Consider the following 19,273-nt stretch of genomic DNA (forward strand, 5'->3'; position numbering starts at 1 on the left):
TGGTCGGAACACATAACACCTGTTTTGGCTGCTTGCATTGGCTGCCAATATGCTTCCGGGCCAGATTCAAAGTGTTGGTTTTGACCTATAAAGCCCTATACGGCGCGGGACTACAATACCTGTCGGAACGCCTCTCCCGATACGAACCTGCCCGGACAATGCGCTCTACATCAAAGGCCCTCCTCCGAGTCCCGACTCATAGAGAGGGTCGGAGGGTGGTGACGAGATCTAGGGCCCTCTCAGTGGTGGCCCCCGAACTCTGGAACAATCTCCCCGATGAGGTGCGTATGGCACCGACGCTGTTGTCTTTTCGGCGCCAGCTTAAGACCTACCTCTTCTCTATGGCGTTTTTAACTTAAATTTTATACAGGAAATTATTATGAAATTTTGATCTTTGTATTTATATGTTTTGTAGTATTATTATGTAATTTTTATGAGATATATTTGTATTTTTTGTTGTTCACCGCCCAGAGAGCTTTTGCTAGTTGGGCGGTCTAGAAATCCAATAAATAAATAAATAAATAAATAAATAAAATCACAAGTGGGGAGAGTGCCGTCACACTCAGGGTCCTACCCAGAGCTTGGAAAAGTTGCTTTTTTGAACTACAACTCCCATCAGCCCCAGCCAGCATGGCCACTGGATTGGGCTGATGGGAGTTGTAGTTCAAAAAAGGAACTTTTCCAAGCTCTGGTTGGGCTTCCTCTAGGCATCTAGTTGGCCACTGTGAGAACAGGATGCTGGATGCCATTGGCCTGATTCAGCAGGCCATATGTTCTTAAGACTCTTAGGAAAATTGTAGATAGACTTTGGCCAACTCACCTCCATTCTGTCCTAAAAACAGCTCTCTAAAACTATAGAAAGATAGAATGATTCCATTGAAAGGTTAGAACAACAGGATTCTGAGTATGTCATGTAATAATTAATGGCTTCGTTATAGCACAGCCAGCTCACAGTGCTTATTTTTTTCTTGTAGTTATTTGATGGCTCCTTTGAAGCTTCATGGATAATTTATTATTATTCCCAGGTATGTTTAATTGCATGCCTGCCCCATCACAACCTATTTGTAATACAATTTTCCTCTTGTTTGTCTGCCTCGAGGCTTTCTTGTGATTTCCGATTTGTTTGTTATGAACATGAATTGTGTTGCATTGGGATTAATTTTAGGGCATGCACTCAGCTAGCTCGGAACTGAAGTCCATGGAAAATAAAAGAACTAAAAGCAAGTTGGACTTCCTTTCTTGATTTCACCTCTGCTTTTGAAAGAGGAAGTGAAAGGCTCGCAGCCAGCCAATCCTAGTTTTGAAAACTGAGGGCCCTGTTTTAGCTTTTCTGCTCCTTATAGTGCAAACAATCAGAGTGTTTGGGTAGAAATTTCTTGCCAACATGGGGGAGATTATGTTTATGTCATGTCCAGTATTTTACAAAGGAATTCTGGATCTCTTCATATGACTCAGGTCCACATGCAAAAATGTGGCGAGACTGGAAAACAAGTAATCTGAATCTAATCAAAGATCAAGTGAGAATAAAAAAAGAGGTTTCTCCTTGGGGCTACACATTAAGAATTCCTCTTCTCAGTAATTTCTTTATGATCTCCCTGCTCCCAGGCCCCATCTGTAACATCTATTGCTGATTACTACATAACTCCTCCCAAATGTACAATCTTTTTGGTGATTATCCGCACCACCTTCTTCATTGTATACCACATTCCCCTTCATTGCATGTTGGTTTGCCTTATCAAAGCTTGGAAAAGTTACTTTTTTGAACTACAACTCCCATCAGCCCAGTCTGGTGGCCATGCTGGCTGGGCCTGATGGGAGTTGTAGTTCAAAAAAGTAACTTTTCCAAGCTCTGAGGACAATGGCTGATCTAGTCCAGCATCCTTTTCTCACAGTGGCCAACCAGATGCCCATGGGAAGCCTACAAGCAGGACCTGAATGCAAGAGCACTATCCCTTACTGAGGCTTCTGGCAACTAGTTTTCAGAATCATACTGCCTCTGACTATGGTGGCAGAGCACAGCCATCATGGCTAGTAACCATTGATAGCCTTATCCTCCATGAATTTGTCTAATCGTCTTTAAAAATCATCCAAGTTGGTGGCCATCCCTGCCTCTTGTGGGAGTGAATTCCATAGTTTAACTATACGCCTCATGTACTTCCTTTTGTCTGTCCTGAATCTTCCAACATTCAGCTTCATTGAATGTCCATGAGTTCTAGTGTTGTGAGACAGGGAGAAAAACTTTTCTCTATCCACTTTCTCCATACCATGTATCACTTCACATCTCCTTCTTACTCACATTTTTTAAAAACTTAAAACCCCCAAATGCTGCAGCCTTTCCTCATAAGAAAGTTGTTCCATCCCCTTGATCATTCTGGTTGCCCTTTTCTGAACCATTTCCAACTCTACAATATCCTTTCTGAGTGAGGTGACCAGAACTGTACACAGTATTCCAAATGCAGCCATCTTGTCAATCATATAATCCCAATTGGATATCTGCCACTCAGTATCATATGATGGGGTGGGGAGGGACATTTGCCTGACCTCTGGTCCTTGTGTTGCTGCTCCATAGTGGAACAAAGAGGAGGAAGGATGAGGCAGTGGCAAGGTCAGTGTGGTGCAAACACCAGTCATGAGATAATCAACCTCATGTTTCAAAAAATTGCCGCCCTGGTCTCCTGCTGGGAGGAAGGGCGGGATATAAACAAACAAACAAACAAACAATTCAGCATGCAGTAGGGAAGTATAGATGAATCTTCTTGGTTGATATTACTTTCACATGCTTTATTTTATGCTCATAATTCCATTCAGTTTTATTTCCATATTCATAAAACCCTTTCTCCTGTACTATATTTGCATAAGAATGTCATCACGGTGGAGGCGCAGGCCTCATCTCCATGGTAACATGGAGAGGGAGGAGCAAAGTGGGGATGTGACCTTCTAACTGTGTCTGTGCATACTCCAACAATACTGAAATCCTCTCCTGTTCCGGCAAAGCAGTGAGGACAGATAAGGACAGTAAGAGGGGAAGAGTAGCAGTTTTAAACAACAGAGATTGTGAAGGAAGGAACACAGAGGTTTTTTTTTTTAAAAAAAAAGCTTTATCAAGGAGAAATAGCAGAGATGGCTACAACACAGAAGCTAACACCAAAACATTAACATGGGTGCAACAGAGCCTTTCTCACCTCCCTTCTTGCTGTATTCAAACCCCTACCGTTGTTAAAAACCAAGACTTTTTTCCTCTGTGTTACTCAATATCAGTTTTGTTCAAACTCCTGCTGCTGCTTAAAACCAAGACTTTCCCTTCAGTGTTCCTCCATCCCTGCTTTGCTCAAACCCCTACCATTGTTTAAAACCAAACCTTTTTGCCTCAGTGTTCCTTCATCCTTGCTTTGTTCAAACCCCTGCCATTGTTTAAAATGGGATGCGTGTGCAAAAGGGTGAGTGGTGCAAGCATAGGCGCATATATACATATGTATTCATATATGTATTTTGATAGCCACTTATATATTTAAATGCATAGACTGCCTAGATCTCAGAAACTGACAGACTGGTTTTCTGTTTTATTTTAATATTTATTCTTTTATATATTTATTGTTGTTAACTGCCCACAGATCATAAGTACATAAGAGCCTGCTGGATCAGGTCAATGGCCCATCAAGTCCAGCATACTGTTCTCACAGTGGCCAACCAGATGCCTATGAGAAGCCTGCAATCAGGACCCAGCATAAAAGCATCTTAGGGTAAAGGGTGAGATATAAGTTTTAAAAATAAGGAAGCAAATAAATATTGTGATACTAAAATGTTGATAGCTGCATCAAAATATTTGGGGATGCATAAAACATGCTTGATAGCAATGTTTTGATCTACAAGAGATGCAGATCAGGATATTTCATTTAGGAATATGCAAATATCAAATTTCTCAAGCATCCCTAAAATGGAAGGGGGAATGGACAGTGGCTACAAAGAAAGTGAGAGCAAGAGTGAGAGGTGGAGAACAGATCATCTGCGGCGTGGACTATAGTGTTCATTTCCATTGAGGTGGTGACTCTATTCTGCACAATATAGGAAGTGGAGCTTTACTTTTGTAGTACCTACCCTTTGGAATTCCCTCCCCTTTAATAATAATAATAATAAAATAAAATTTAATTTATATGTCGCCTATCTGGCCGGTGGCCACTCTAGGCGACGTACATATAGTAAAATGCAGCAAAATACAATACAATAAAATACAATATAACAATATAAATTAAGATAACACCATCTCTTATCTTTTCAGCACCTACTGAAGACCTTTCTCTTTCACCAAGCCTGTTAAGTAGAGGCCTTATCCCCATCTGCATCTGTGTTGGAATTATTTTTTAGATGTTTTTAAACCTTTTTTTAAAAAAAGATGTTTTAAAAGATGTTTAGAGTACTTTTAATGTTTTTGTTTGCTGCTCTGGGTTCTTTCTTGGAGAAGGGGCAGGATACACATTTAACAAATAAATATATACATAAATAATAACCACTCAAGTAGGGCTGGGCGAATCTGTCAATTTTGGTTTCTCTCAGTTTCTCATTTTTTCCAATCTTAAGTTCAGTTCTCCACATTTTCATGTCAGTTTGCATTTAAAAAATGGCATTTTAATGAGAAGTTCTCCTAATATACCCATTTGTGTATGCAATTTTGCTTAGTATACACACATTTGCAAAACAAACATGCCCAGTATAATGCATTTCTGTATGTTATATTCACTAATATATGCATTTATATGTTTACCATATATGCATTTTTGTACACATTACTTGGCCAGAGAGAAATGTATTGCAAAATTTGGAGAAGGGCAAATTTTGAAGGATGGCTGTGTTTTTATTCGCATCTTGTTTCAGAAAGTGTGAATTATGTAAATCTGCCTTTAAATGTGAACTATATCACATTTCTGCCCATCCCTACTCTCAAGTGGTACTAATTTATAACATGCTTAACTTGGTCCATAATGCATAATGCCAAAAAGTGCCATAATGCCTATTGCTCTATCAGAATCTGATATAAGAGCTGCTGCAACCATTATGATACCCCTCCCAACTGTCCAAGATTCTCTGTGGCACAGAGTGGTAAGTGGTGGTAACGCAGCCAAAGCTCTGCTCACGGCCGGAGTTCGATTCCAACGGAAGGAGGAAGTCGAATCTCTGGTAAAACGAGTCAAGGTCCACTCAGCCTTTCATCCATCCGTGGTCGGTAAAATGAGTACCCGGCATATGCTGGGGGGTAAAGAAAGGCTGGGGATGGAACTGGCAATCCCACCCCATATATACAGTCTGCCTAGTAAATGTCACAAGACGTCACCCTAAGAGTCGGAAACAACTCGCACTATAAGTGCGGGGACACCTTTACTTTTTACCCAACTGTCCATATGTGAAAACGGGGGAAAAAAGTCTCTCTGGCTGTGCCTAGGAACAACTGCGGACAGTGATGTACTGGTGAGTATTATCATTTCTATTGCATCCTGAAAGAGATCCCAGGAGTTTAGGAAGTATTTGTGTATGTGCATTCTTGTGCCCTATTCTAACCTTTGCTGTTACTGTGCATTGCTCTTTAGTGCTTCTCTACTGCTGTACAGGGTCTGAGAGACAACAGCCTGCTAAACCACATATTTTGCCTTTTGTATTACATATTCAACAAATGTAGTTCATCCTTTTCCTTTTTCTCATTTACCAGCAGAGGGTGCTGTAAGTATATGTTTAAATGATACATGAATTTTGGATGAAAACTTGTGCTGAAATGGGGAGGGGAAGCTTTTGTCCTTCATGCTCCCCTTTTTACTAATTTTGCACCCGTTTCAAGGAGGTGCCCAGGACAAAGGGGTTGGTGTGACAGGTAGAATGTGACCTAGTTCCCAAGGGAACTGAGCTGGAATATTGTTGACTAGTTGCAGGGGGATGAGAATGTGCATTTGGATGGATGCACAACAGGGCACATATCTCTGTGGAACTAATGTAGCACAGGTGGATAAAAGCAAGCATATCTAAATGTATCTTGCAGAGCTACCTTTTCCAGAGTGGTTTAACAATCAATTCCTTTTCTCAGGGAACTCTGGGAACTGAGGGAAATAGGGGTCACCTAACACACCTCAGCACCCTGAGTTACAGTTCCTAGGATTCTTTGGGAGAAGACATGTTTAAAGTGGTATGGTACTTGTTCAAATGTACAGTGCACATGGGGCCTGCATCTTGTCTAGTTACCTCAGTTTAGGGAAGAAAACAGTTCAGGCTTTTTTCAGGAACAGCAAGGGCCAAAGCAAACTGTCTAAGCAGCATAGATCTTTAAACCTTTATATATATATGTGTATGTATATATATATATATATATATATATATATATATATATATATATATATATATACATATGTATGTATGTATGTAGATATATATATATGTATGTATGTGTGTGTGTGTATACACACACACACACACACATATACGCATACATACATATAGTGTTATGAGCATGGGGGGTGGGATGGATGATTCTTGTGGGTTCCCTTTCCAGCCTCTGATTTGGAATCCTATGCCCTGGGGGCTGACTCTGCCAGCCAGATGAATCTCCTTTGTTAATCAAATAGAGTGGCCAGGTAAGATAATGGGCTCTATCAGTTGCCCAGCAATGGAGAATGGGCCAGGAAGACCATATTTGTCATTTAAACTCTGCAGGAGAGTCTCCCTCCCACTCCTGGCAGCTAGCAGTAGTTGTGCTTGTAGTTTTGGTGTGTCTAGAGAATTGCTGGGAACTGGAAGGCAGGCAGAGAGACTGGCTCTCTGCACCATGGCCTTTGGGGTGCCTCCTGTAACCCAGATGAAAAAGCTGGATATTGGACTGCTGATGCATTGAACCCCTCCGTCCTTGAGCTCAGGTTGGAATGTGTGTAAATAAATAAACCATATTTCATAAAGACACCGCAGTCTCTGCTGACCTTCTTCCCCAAAGGCAAACCCTGGAGGAGCGCAGGGACCCCCGAAATCTCACCACTCAGAGATTGGGGGAGGCTGGACCTGGCAACCAAGAGGTCTTCTGTATCTTTAAAAGTTGTGCACGGGAATGGGAGAATTCCACCTTGTGGTTTTTCCCATTACACTGTTGCAAGAACACCTACACTTGGCTGACTTTCTCTTCTCCTAAAGATACAGGATCAGTCTCAGGCCCTGAACCTGGCAACCCTAGCAATAGGCCACTTACCCTGAAGGAATTTTTACAAGACCTGGTGGTTTTTCTCCTTTGAAGGCTTCTCTGCACTTGACACTTAACATATACAACCACATGCCTCTTTGTTTAATCCACATTTCATGTGTGGCATCTTCACCCAGGAATCAATGTAGCTATTTAATAATTCTATTTTAAAAACTATTCAGGATTGAAGACAGGATAAACCAGACTGCTAGGTTATGTGTGGAGACAGACATTTCACATTAATACAATGATCAGAGGTTGGTGGAACTGTGTTCCCTATGAATTCCCTTTGCTTATTTGGCCACTCCCCTTTTCAGTCAATTGCTTTTATACCTGGCTTGAGCTTCTTGTCTCTTTTTCTCTCTGTGTCTCAAACTAGAAGCCATTCTGAAACTAGAAGCCACGAAAAACTGTGCTAATAATTGCCCTGGTAATCTGTCCTCTAGTTGCTTAAAAACTGGGCCAGGTGGCTCATTAATTGGTGACAAGCTACTTGGTGCTGCACACCTGGAAAACATTAGGTATCTGGAGTTTACATATTCATCAGCTTCCAAGACTTGGCACACTTGTGGCTCTTTGATACCATTCACTTGTTTGGTCTTCCCTCTCTTCTGTGTAACACTGAAGTTCCATGGACCTCTAGAGATGGGTGAATCTGTCCAGTTTTAGCTTCTCAGTTTTTTATGGTTTCACTCTTAAGTTCACCTCTCCAAATTTCCAAATCCATTCAGTTTTTTAAAATGAACTCTCCATAAAAATTCATCAGCACTCGTGTGAATTTCTCCTAATATACACATTTTTTCAAAGCATGTTTTCCTCACATAATGTTTGTTTGCTATTTTCACTACTATATGCATTTTAATGCACACTTCTATATATATATTTGAACACATTACTTGGCTGGAGAACTGCATTGCAGAATTTGGAAAAGTGAATGTCAAAGGATGGCTGTGTTTTGGTTTATGTATTGCTTCAGAAAGTATGAATTAGGTAGGTTCACCTTTAAATGTGAACTGAATTGATTTTGTTTCCTATCACTGTTTCTGACCCCACTATCCATAATTGAAGGAGAAATGCAAAAAGAGTAATTGGCAAATATGTCCAAGCAAGATCACTTTCTTCTCCAGGTGCAACTAGTTCAATATGATGGTTTTACTAAGTGATTGGTAGAGCAGGTATTTCTGGGAGCAGAAAAGGAGGGAATTACCTGAGGTTACGATGCATGTTTGAGTTAGGTCTTCTTAGAAAATGTCCTCCATTAGGGAAGAGTTTTTTAAAAAACTTAAATTACGATAGTTTTTTTCTCTCTCTCTCTTTGAAAAGGTCAGCACAGAGACACAGTGGATAGTAACCTTTTGAACTCATTTGGCAGATGCATTATGAAGCATGAATCATTTATTGTGGTGGCATCCCAGTCAATGCAATGGATGATAAATAGAAGACCAATGGTGGCTTATGAAAAATTCTGAGTAGAGGCCAGTAGCTTCCTGCGGCATGAGGGTAAGAGAGCCTGCAATTTTCAACCACCTGCTGTAAGCAAGCAGGAAACTATTTTCAACAGGATAGGGTAATGAATGAACAATAAAGATTGATGACTATAACTACAGGGAAATGTATGTAGGAAAACCCTGATGGCTATTTATTCTAGGCAAATCAGCTTTGGAAAGGGGTGGATTGTGGCAGGGAGATGGAAGGAGGACATATCTAGAACCCTATAAGCCTTCCAGTGTAAGGTAAATAGCAGCTGAAATATAGCAGTTGGGAAGGGGTTAAACAGCTCTTTCGCTGCTACTTCTGTGTTCTAGATGACCCTTTCCCAAAAGCTGCTTGACCTAGATTAAGGAGCCTTTAGGGTTTCTTTTATTATGTTTCTTACAAAATGTGATGACGCTCCTGCATATTAATTGTGGGCAAGCTTGCCCCATCCCTTGCCAGGATGAGAATATGAGGCTTCCTTCTGAAGTGTGACTGTGGGCTGGTTCACATATGAGCCAAGATCCACACTAAAAATGCTGCTTTTTCCATCACGATTGGTTTTGATAGTTCACATACTTCTGCCCTCGCTACGAATAAATTGGCTGTTTTTCTTTGTAGCATTCACATGCGTGTGCATTTATTGCTATCAGCGTTTCCTTGTTGCCGTGCCCACACATTAGCATGTTAACTGCGGAGGCAGGGAAGGGGCGGTGTTTCCCTAAACGAAGGGAGGAATAGGCGCTTGAAAGAAAGGGAATTGCTCCCATCCATGGCTGTTAGGCTGTTCCTGCGCGAGATTGGTGTGCCTTTGGCACCCTGGGACAAGCCTCAGCATGCGTTCTGGGAAACATAAAAAAACCCCAAACAATTATCTTTAGGCAGACATTAAAAGGAAGTATTGACCGTTTAATATTATTGCTCTCTGTGAGTGGAGCAGATGCTGAGATGAGATGCCAAGGCAGCTCCCCTTTCCCCTGCGCTTTTGGGCTCTTATAAATTACCCCAGCAACGCCTTTGCCAGCCTCGTCTCACCATGGCTGCAAAAAGGGCACATGCATCAGCCCAAGGGGGGGGAGAGATCCAGCTTAGTGGGGGGAGTGGAGGGATGCGACGAGGCAGAAGAGGTCCTCCACACACATGCTTTCTCACACACTCTCTCTCTCGCACACACACACGCCAGGCTAGATGTAAACAACAGCTGTGCAGACACAACTCCGAAGGGCGCCCAGCGCCAAAACCACAGCTCCTCAGCCAGGTGAGGAGCACCACCGGCCAAACACAGAGAGCGTGAGCCAGCTCCAAAAAGATAGATTTGTCTTTGTGAAGCAGCCAGGAAGGAATTTTACAAGCTCCAGCTCTTCCTTGCTACCCTCGGGGAGTTGTTGGTGTCGCTACAGAAGAGAGAGAATGAAGGGGTGGGGAATGTGATTTTGTTTAAAGAAGCGGGGGAGGAAATGTGTTGGGGGGGAAGCGGGAGAAAGGAAGGCAAGAGCGACCGGAAGTTGCTTTGTCAACGGCAGGAAACAAAATGATGCCCAGAGACAGTTAAAGGGGTGGAGAAAAGGGAGGATCTAATGGCGAAGAAATTGTGCAGCCAAAAAAAGGCGCTTAAAAGGTAATACACGGTAGAAGCACACCGAAGCAGGTGCAGATTTTAAAAGCAATTTCGGGGTTTTGTCGCATCCATTTAATCCGAAGTTAAAGGCAAAAGCAGCTGAATGTAATTGCATTGGCAAAAACTTCATGCAAATGGTCCAAATAAAAAGGATTTGCAAAAAGCCTCAGATCCAGATTATACTGGCATCTGAACAGACCCTGTGTGTGTATGAAGTGCATGTCCCAATTTCAACATCGGCACACCCTCCAGCTGGCCTCTTTGCTGTGGTGTGGCCGTGGCAGTGACTAATGTGCCTTTGGGGGCCCAAGAACTATTGCTGGCCATTGGGGTGCCTTTTTTTGCCTACCTTACACTGCTGTTCAATCTAGTGCTGGGTGTGCATTCAGTTTACTAACTGGGTTTTTTTTAACAACTTCCCGGTAGTTATTGGAGGCAAGGAGGGAAATTATCTGACAGACCTGGTGAGTACTCCGAGGCATAGAAGGGCATTTAAGGAACCATCCTCACATTGATACCTGGGTCGTAGGGTTTGGTTAGTGAGGTGCTCTTGGGCCCTGGAGGCTGTGCCTGTTGAATGGCTCCCCAATGGAGGTTCCAAATGCTGTCCAGCAGGTGTGGGATAGAATAACACGGGCCCCCTCAGCTCACCTTTATGGTGAGTTGGCCATGATAGGCTCATATCCATCGTGAGAAGATGTGGAATGTTTAACCTCTTATCTCCTCAGATCTGATTGGCTTCAAGGTTCAGTCCTTGTTTAAGCACTGCAAATTCTCTATTAGTATGCTAATAAAGTTGTGACAATTAACCATACTTCTTGTCCTGTGTCTTTATTGTGGGTGTGGGGGCAATGTGTAAACATATAATAGTTTGGCCCTTAGTGGTGAAGATTGGGTTAGAAAGGCTGTTTTGCTATGTTGAATTCAACTCTCCTTTTTCATTTTTTTAAGCTACTCATTAATTTGTTCCCCTTTGAAAAAATCTGAAGTGTTTGTAAAGCTCTTATGATTCTGTCTCTTCTTCTCTTCCAGCAATTTGAAACATCAATGCTGGTGTGCATAGGTGACAATTTCATTAAACAAAAAGAGAAAAGAAAGAGTAGGAGAGGATGGAAAAGCCTAAGCGGGGAGATAGATAAAAGATGCTGAGAAAAACAACTGCAAACAGACAGAAAAGCCTTTATGTTTGTTGACAAGTTTATGTAGAAGATCAAACTGCCTTTTGAGTAGGTGGTGGTGTCAATCCTGTCCCCCCCCCCTTCTCATCACCTCTAGTGACATTTCAGGATTCACTTGACTAGATTCAGAATTTATATCCTTTCAGTGAGAATACAGATGACAAAAAGATGTACAGTAATTGTGTACTTATAATGCTAACATCTTTGGAGTGAAATCAGTTCAAAAGTCTTTCAACAATCATTATATTGCATTCAATGATTTTTTTTTTAATAAGACAAAGCCAGCAGAGATGCATGTCATAAAATGCAAATACCCTGGTGCCTGGTACAGCTGAAATATCTAGCTTTCTTGCTGTTGTTGACTTTTGATCTCCTGGAAAACAGTAGAAATCAAACAGATATGTGCCGACAACAACAAATACAGGAGCCAGACATTGCAAGATTATTCAGTATGGTTCCTCTGCAACCTTAATCGACTATTTGTTATTAAGAATTGTTTAGCCCTGTGCAAAATAAAGGTGCATCATAGGCAAGAAGAGATTAAAATTTTAGCATGACAAACTAGCAGATCCTTGAGGAGGAAATTGTTTACTATCACTTCGCCATCCTATATGCCATGCTATATTTCATAGAAACATAGGAAGCTGTCTTATACTGAATCACCGACCATTGGTCCATCTAGTTCAGAGGCTTTCCAGGGTTTCGGGGGGGGGTCCTCTTCCAGCCCTACCTAGAAATGGCAAAGATTGTGTCTGGGATCTTCTGCATGCAAAGCAGATGCTCTGCCACTGAAGTACAGTCCTTATGCTATTTCCTCTCTCTCTCATACATCATATAGCCACACACGAACTCTTAAAAAAAGTGAAGCTTTGGAAATCAATGGATGCTTCTGGAATGATCAAGAGAAACATCTGGGAGAGAGACATTGTGGTCTCATGGCTAGGGAGTGTGGGCTGATGTACAAGTTACACTCTTCTACATTTAGTTTAAGGTATAAATGGGATGGGTGAGCTACTGCTTTGTGCTGGGGCTGTATAACAAAGCAAAGCAGGGTAATTTGGGGTGATTTTGCTCCTCCCGGCATCAAACCACAATGTCAACAAAACACCTTGAATCATACCATGGCCTTACAAAGCCTCGTGATGTTGCCTTTCTGTACTCTCTTGCTGTTGCACTGTATGTTTTCCTATGTCTCTGTGTGAAGTTGTCTAAATGCTACCTGCGAAGCACTGAATTATTGTTATTAAAGCATAACAGTGGAGGATTTTTTTAAAAGTTGACAGCTTTATTCAACTTTTTTTTGTCACTGTTCTACTGGAGGGGGGGGATTTTGGAGTTTTATTTGACCTAATAAAGGTATTGTCCTAATATGGATTATGGAAGAAAATGAATACCTTTTACTTTCCACAGAAAAGCCCTTGGATCTGCAATTCGGCAGGCTTAATCCCCTCTACAAACTCCTGTGGCTGCAAATTTCATCAGCTTCTGTCAAAAGGGAAACATTTTTAAATATCCCATAACAGTGAATGGGAAACACAGAGCTTCATTTTATACAGAATGGCTCAGAGCCATAGTCATAGACTACAGTGGAAAGATCATAGAGTGAATCAGAAATCGGGCCTTTGCTTATCCCTAACAAATGGAGCTCCAAAAGAGGATGCAGATGTGCTTTCTTACAAGACTGGGAACCTTGCATAATTAGAGATCACATATGCATGTACAGTTGTGATTTATGCATATACAGTGGCATTACTATCCGCCAGGCAGATAGGAGGTTTCCTTTGTTGTCCCGCTAATACCTCTCCATTCTGCTCTCTCTACAGTGTCTACGTGGAGTCACAGGAAGGGACACCTTTGATATTCGTCGTTCAGCCTATATGCTGTTCAGGATGTTGCACTTCTGTCTTCTCCCTGCTGTGGCAGGTTTAACAGCCATTTCTAGGCGTCACTATGGAACAGCGCATTCTCTCCATGGCCTGCGTAGGCTAATGATGGTGGATATTGCAGGAACAACAGCTATAGTGGCAAGCGTTGGACTTCTTTGGAAAAGAGCCCACGCAGAAGTGTCGTCATCTGTGAAACATGATGGGCAGAGCCTGGGGAGAAGGTGAAGAACAGAGAAGTAGCAGATAATTAAGGGAATGATGACAGGAAAGCTGTATAGTCAAGTGATGAAGATGTGCAGGCAGAAGAAAAGAAGAAGCGTCATTTATTATTTATTTATTTATTAATTATTTGATTTATATCCCACCCTTCCTCCCAGCAGGAGCCCAGGGCGGCAAACAAAAGTGATAAAAACACATCAAAACATCATAACAACAGATACAAGCGTTCTAGATTTCAGGACCGTAAAGTAATGGAGTATGAAAAGAGGACCCGAGCCTATTCTGCTCCAGATAAAATCTTTTGATATTTTGCTACCTTGAAAGTAATTTGAGCATGGAGAATCAGAAGTGTTTATGACCCCACAAGATTTTGTGTGATCTATAATGCCAAATGAAAAGCAACCAGAAAATATTGGCCTTGATCAGTTTGTGGTGAAACGCTATGATGGGAAGGCAGAGAGAATTTCTCAGGAACTTGAAAAGTTTGCAGATGGAGATAATTTATGCACTTGGAGAATGTGGCCTGATCTCCTTTTCTGACTATATCTACAGTCCTTTCCAGTAAGTAGTTTCTACCTATGCTGCCTCAGCAAGAACGGCATCCTTGTCGACGGTGCCTTCCAGCGCAGGGGCGGCCCGGGCCTCCAGCTGCCCTTGCATCCTTCTGTTCACCATTTTTGGGATCCCCTGCGAAGCTTGTGAGACTTTGGGGCAATTTGTGTGTGTTGGACTCTGGGTGAGAGCCAGGGTGGATCGGTGGAGTCCTGGGTGAGAGCCAAGAGGTTGAGAGATGTTGAGTGGAGAAGTGCAAGGCAATTGTTTTAATATTTATTTGTTAATTTGTATTACATATGCTTTTGTATTGTGGCTTTATTATATATTTTTATAATATTTGCTGTTGTTTTATCTTCTGTAAACCGCTTAGAGATAAATTTACATTATTTATTGACCACTCTATAAATGGGTAGTTCACGACTGGGCAGTTCACAACAAGAAACAAATTGGTTTAAAATTCACTAACAAGAAAGACAAACAATAAAAGTATCATTCAGCAGAAAAGTACAAGTCACCAAGAGCACTAACGGTTCTAAAATAAGTTCTAAAAACAGTTCTAAAATAAGACATGTTAAAAGGTCTGGGAAAATAAAAATAAAAAAGGTCTTTGCTTGGCATCGAAATGACACCATAGTAAATGCCATACAAGCCTCTCTGAGAAGAGTATTCCACAGCCAGGGTGCCACTACTGACAAAGCCCTCCACATCTCGGGTTGCCATATTGCCTGGTTAGCTGGATTTTACCCAGATTCTAACCATGCTCCCTGATACCTGCTTAGCCCATTAGGTGGCCCAGATTCCCAGCTTTCATTTTTTTAAAAAAACTAGTCTCTAGCCCTCATGGATCCAGAGATACAAGGCAAAACGTGGAGGCAGTTTTATGCCCATTTTGTGAGGAATCGGCCTACTGCCACCTTCCATTCTACTTAGCCAATGAGGGACACCACAGCTGTCCTGGGAAAATCAAGAATTTTAGTCTGCCTGTCTGTTGCATATGCAGAAACTGCACATGCTCACTTGATAAACACATGCAGCTCTGCCCTTTATCCATAGACTTTCTGGTTGAGTTAGCAAGGAGAACCAGCCTTCATCTCAATTGCCTCTGTGTCTCCTTAGGGTGGGAGAGTAGTGCTCCCCTTTGGCAATCCATGGCAGGGTCCCTGCCATGGATTGCAGGGACGGAGCTTCCAGGACACCTGCCCATTTGCTCACTCCACCTACCTCTCTCCTGTGTTCTGCCGCTGCATCCACTGTGCGCGCAGGGCTGCCATCAACCAAGATGGCGGTGGAGGCTTCTTTAAGGGGCTGATGCCCCTACCACTATCTTGGTTGATGGCAGGCATGTGCACGCACATAGCTTACTGCACATGTGTGCCATCAACCAAGATGGTGGCGGGGGCATCAGCCCCTTACAGAAGTCTCCATGGCCATCTTGGTTGATGGCAGCTCTGCAAGTACAGTGTGCACAGCAGTAGAACACAGGAGAGAGAGAGGTGGAACAGGTAGGAGCCATGCACCCTGGACAGGCTGGTGCCCAAGGGCCCAGTAATGCCTAGTGCTGGCCCTGTCTGAGGTATGTGTCTTAAATGGTGAATACAATGGGAGGGTCTGCCTGCCATCATGGAGGATGGAATAAAGGGGTTTGAATCCATCAAATGCCCCCTGAACAAATACAGATACAAAAGCAAACCTTTCTGTACAAAAGGCTGAGGTATTAGCATTTGCTTTTTTCAGCCTTGTCCCCACCCTGTTAAGTGGTGCTTACTCCCAAGTGAAGTTACATTGGAATGCTGCCTCACTCACTCTGTTGCCCACCAAAAGTATTTTTATTACATATCCTTCTTCAAAATGACTGGCAGGCATCTCCCCACCAAAGATCAACCAACCTACTTCATTTCCTCCTGAGGCATGGATGTGTGTGTGTAACACACCAGAGAGACTATATATACTGTATATATACACATATACATATATATTCAATGCAGTGGGAGATGTAACCTTTCCCCCCTTAAGACCAATAGGAATGGCTTCCTCCCTCCCCCCCCCAAAAAAAGCAATAGGAATAGAACAGCTGCCCTGTCTAATGCTAGCACAGCTTGCCAGGTGTCTAGAATTCACTGCAGTTATTTTAAAAAAGAGGTGCCAACACTCAAGTCTCTAACAAGTTCCAGCCTTTATCACAGAAAGCTGTGTTTCCCCTCTCCCTGATCTGGTATGTGAGAATCAGCGTACTAAAGACACTTCTCACATGCTCAGATACTACTCTCTTTAGATAAGATGATTGAACTGATAATATTGAAATCTTTATTTCTATCTGCATTACAATGTGTACTGATGTGTTCATTTCACATTTCCTAACTGTTGGTACAGGAAACCGTTCAGTCACAATCTTGCTTGTAATTTATGCTTTGCTGGTTTGTGCTGGATTTTTATACTGCTGCATTGATTGGTTTTATGTCTGTTTTTATTTTGTTTTTACATTCATTGTGTATTTGTATTGTTTTTATTATGTTTGTAAGCTGTCCTGTTTGTAAGCTTAACAGTGGAAAGGCAGGATATACATCCTCTTAATAAATAAATATTCCATAGTGTTGGAAAAAAAAGTCGAGGCATTTAAGGCTGAAATTATCAGGGTTTTTTATTTTAAAAAAAGATTCCTGACATCCTCCCCCAGTTTTGGGTGGTAATTGCTAGGCACAAAAGAGAAAACAACTGGACAATGCAACTGTTAATATGATTGATTTGCATAATTAGCAAATAATTTGCACAGTATGCAAATTAGCATGTCCAGATTTGTGGAACTGGAATATGGAAACCCTATCCATACCTCTCTTGGCAGGAGCACTCAGAGAGAGGCCTCCAAAGAAGATGCCAAGGTCTGAGTAGGTTCACTTAGCGAGAGACAGTCCTTCAGGTACCCTGGTCCCAGGCTTTGATTCAATCCTCTCCTCCCCTCTACACTGCCTGAAAACAGTGTAAAGATGTGAATAACCTTTTGATCTACTGAAAATTACAATCTGAGATCCACATTTCAAAAACAGAAATAATAGAATGCATACACATGAACATTTAGCAGGTGGAGACTTATCCCAGCATGTAACCACTTAGTAAGCTGGCCATATGAATTACATTGCCAAATGGTGAGAATATTTTACCATACTTCCACATCAGAGCAGAAATCTAGGGGAACAGGAGTAGTGAAAGTTTTTCTTCCATCTGGGAGAAAAGGCGGGATATAAATTTAATAAACAAATTATACTTAGCATGATGACAGTATATTCATCTCCATGTTTTATTATATGCATGACATCTTAAGTTACCATTACACATTCATTTTATTTCATTTTTTCAAATGTGGATCTATGTGAGAACTCTGCTGGATCAGAGCCAAAGGTCCATGTATTCCTATTCTATTCTATTCTATGCTATGCTATGCTATGCTATGCTATGCTATACTATACCATTCTATTCTATAAAATATTTCTTACCTGCTGCGTATCACAAATGCAGTTTGTCACTTAAGAAAATAAGGCAGATAATGTTGAACCAGCCAACAATACAGTAAATGTCAGTCCTGGCATTAAACTACAACTTGGGTGAATAACCAGGTTTTCTGCAGCTTATGAAAACTCAAAAGAATAATCACCACTTGTTTCCCAAGTTGGGGGACCACCACCAAAAAGGCTCTCCCCCATGTCGTTGCATAGTGAACCTTAGCTAAAGACAGTACAGCTAGGAGACCCTCCCGGATAGATTTTAGCAAATGGGCAGATCTGTACAAGAGAATGCATTCTTTCAGGTATCCAGGCCCCAAGTTATACATGGCTTTATAAATCAAGTACCTTGAAGCAGGTTCAAGTAGCATATTGGCAGCATCCTGTGCTCACAGTCACCACCTATATGCCTATAGGAAAACTACAAGTCTACATGAGCATAACAACACTCTCCCACTTGTGTTTCCCAGCAACTGGTATTCAGAGGCATACCATCTCTGATATTGGAGGCAGAACAGAGTCGTCATGACTAGTAGCTATTGTTAGCCTCATCTGCCAGATTTTTTTCAAAATCCCACATCCAAGTTGATGGCCATTAATACATCTTGTGGTAGCAAATTCCATAATTTAACAGTGCACTTTGTGAAGCCTGACCTGAATCTTCCATCATTCAGCTTCATTGGATGCCCTCAGGTCCCGGTACTATGAGAGATGGAGAAACGCCTATCTCTATCCACTTTCTCCCCACCATGCATCACTTCATACACCTCTATCATGTCATCCTCTTACTCGCCTTTTTTCTGAACTTAAAAGCTCCAAATGTTGTGACCATTTCTCATAGAGGAGTTGCTCCAGCCCCTTGATCATCTTGGCTTTGAGACAGAAACCCTATGCACATGTTACTCTCATGATGGGCATACCTGTATACAGACTGGAGTGTAGCCACCCCCAATGTCAGATCTTTTTTCCTTAACAACCATGTGTTTTCACATGGTTGTACAGAAAAGCAACATGCAAATTCCTCCTTGCATGTAGGGGTTCCACACAACTGGGACACCTGAATGTGTGGCTGTCCTGATTGTACAGAGCCACTACATACGAGGAACAGCTTGCATGTTGGCTTTTTGATACATACGACCATGTGCAATGCAAAAAAGAAAAAAGAAAAAAAAGAAAGGATGTCAGGGCTGTTGGAAATTTCACTTCAATCAATGCATTGTCTCACTGTGTGTTCTGTGTGTTCATGATGGCTGTGCTCTGCCACCCTAGTCAGAGGCAGCATGCTTCTGAAAACCAGTTGCCGGAAGCCTCAGGAGGGGAGAGTGTTCTTGCACTCGGGTCCTGCTTGTGGGCTTCCCCCAGGCACCTGGTTGGCCACTGTGAGAACAGGATGCTGGACTAGATGGGCCACTGGCCTGATCCAGCAGGCTCTTCTTATGTTCTTATGAATCTATTGACTGTTAGGGGCAATAGATATAGTTACTCAGTTGAAAGGGCCCCTGCTTGAATTCTCTCTCCTTTTTACTTTCCTCAGGTTTAAGCATGCCTCTGATGGGTTAGACTGACATTCTCAGGGCTATCATCGCTTCCAGTTCCTCCTCCTTCTTCCCATAATCCTCTCTCTCCCTCCCTTTTGAATTAAGCTA

At 42.1% G+C, this 19,273-nt stretch overlaps 1 pseudogene; it reads left to right on the plus strand.

Moving 5' to 3' along the window:
* The first annotated feature begins 8,333 nt into the window (after positions 1 to 8,333).
* LOC133378032 (calcium uptake protein 1, mitochondrial-like) lies at positions 8,334 to 15,374 on the plus strand (annotated as a pseudogene).
* Positions 15,375 to 19,273: the final 3,899 nt, after the last annotated feature.

The sequence above is a fragment of the Rhineura floridana genome, chromosome 2 (assembly GCF_030035675.1).
Source record: "Rhineura floridana isolate rRhiFlo1 chromosome 2, rRhiFlo1.hap2, whole genome shotgun sequence".
In the NCBI taxonomy this organism is placed as follows: domain Eukaryota; kingdom Metazoa; phylum Chordata; class Lepidosauria; order Squamata; family Rhineuridae; genus Rhineura; species Rhineura floridana.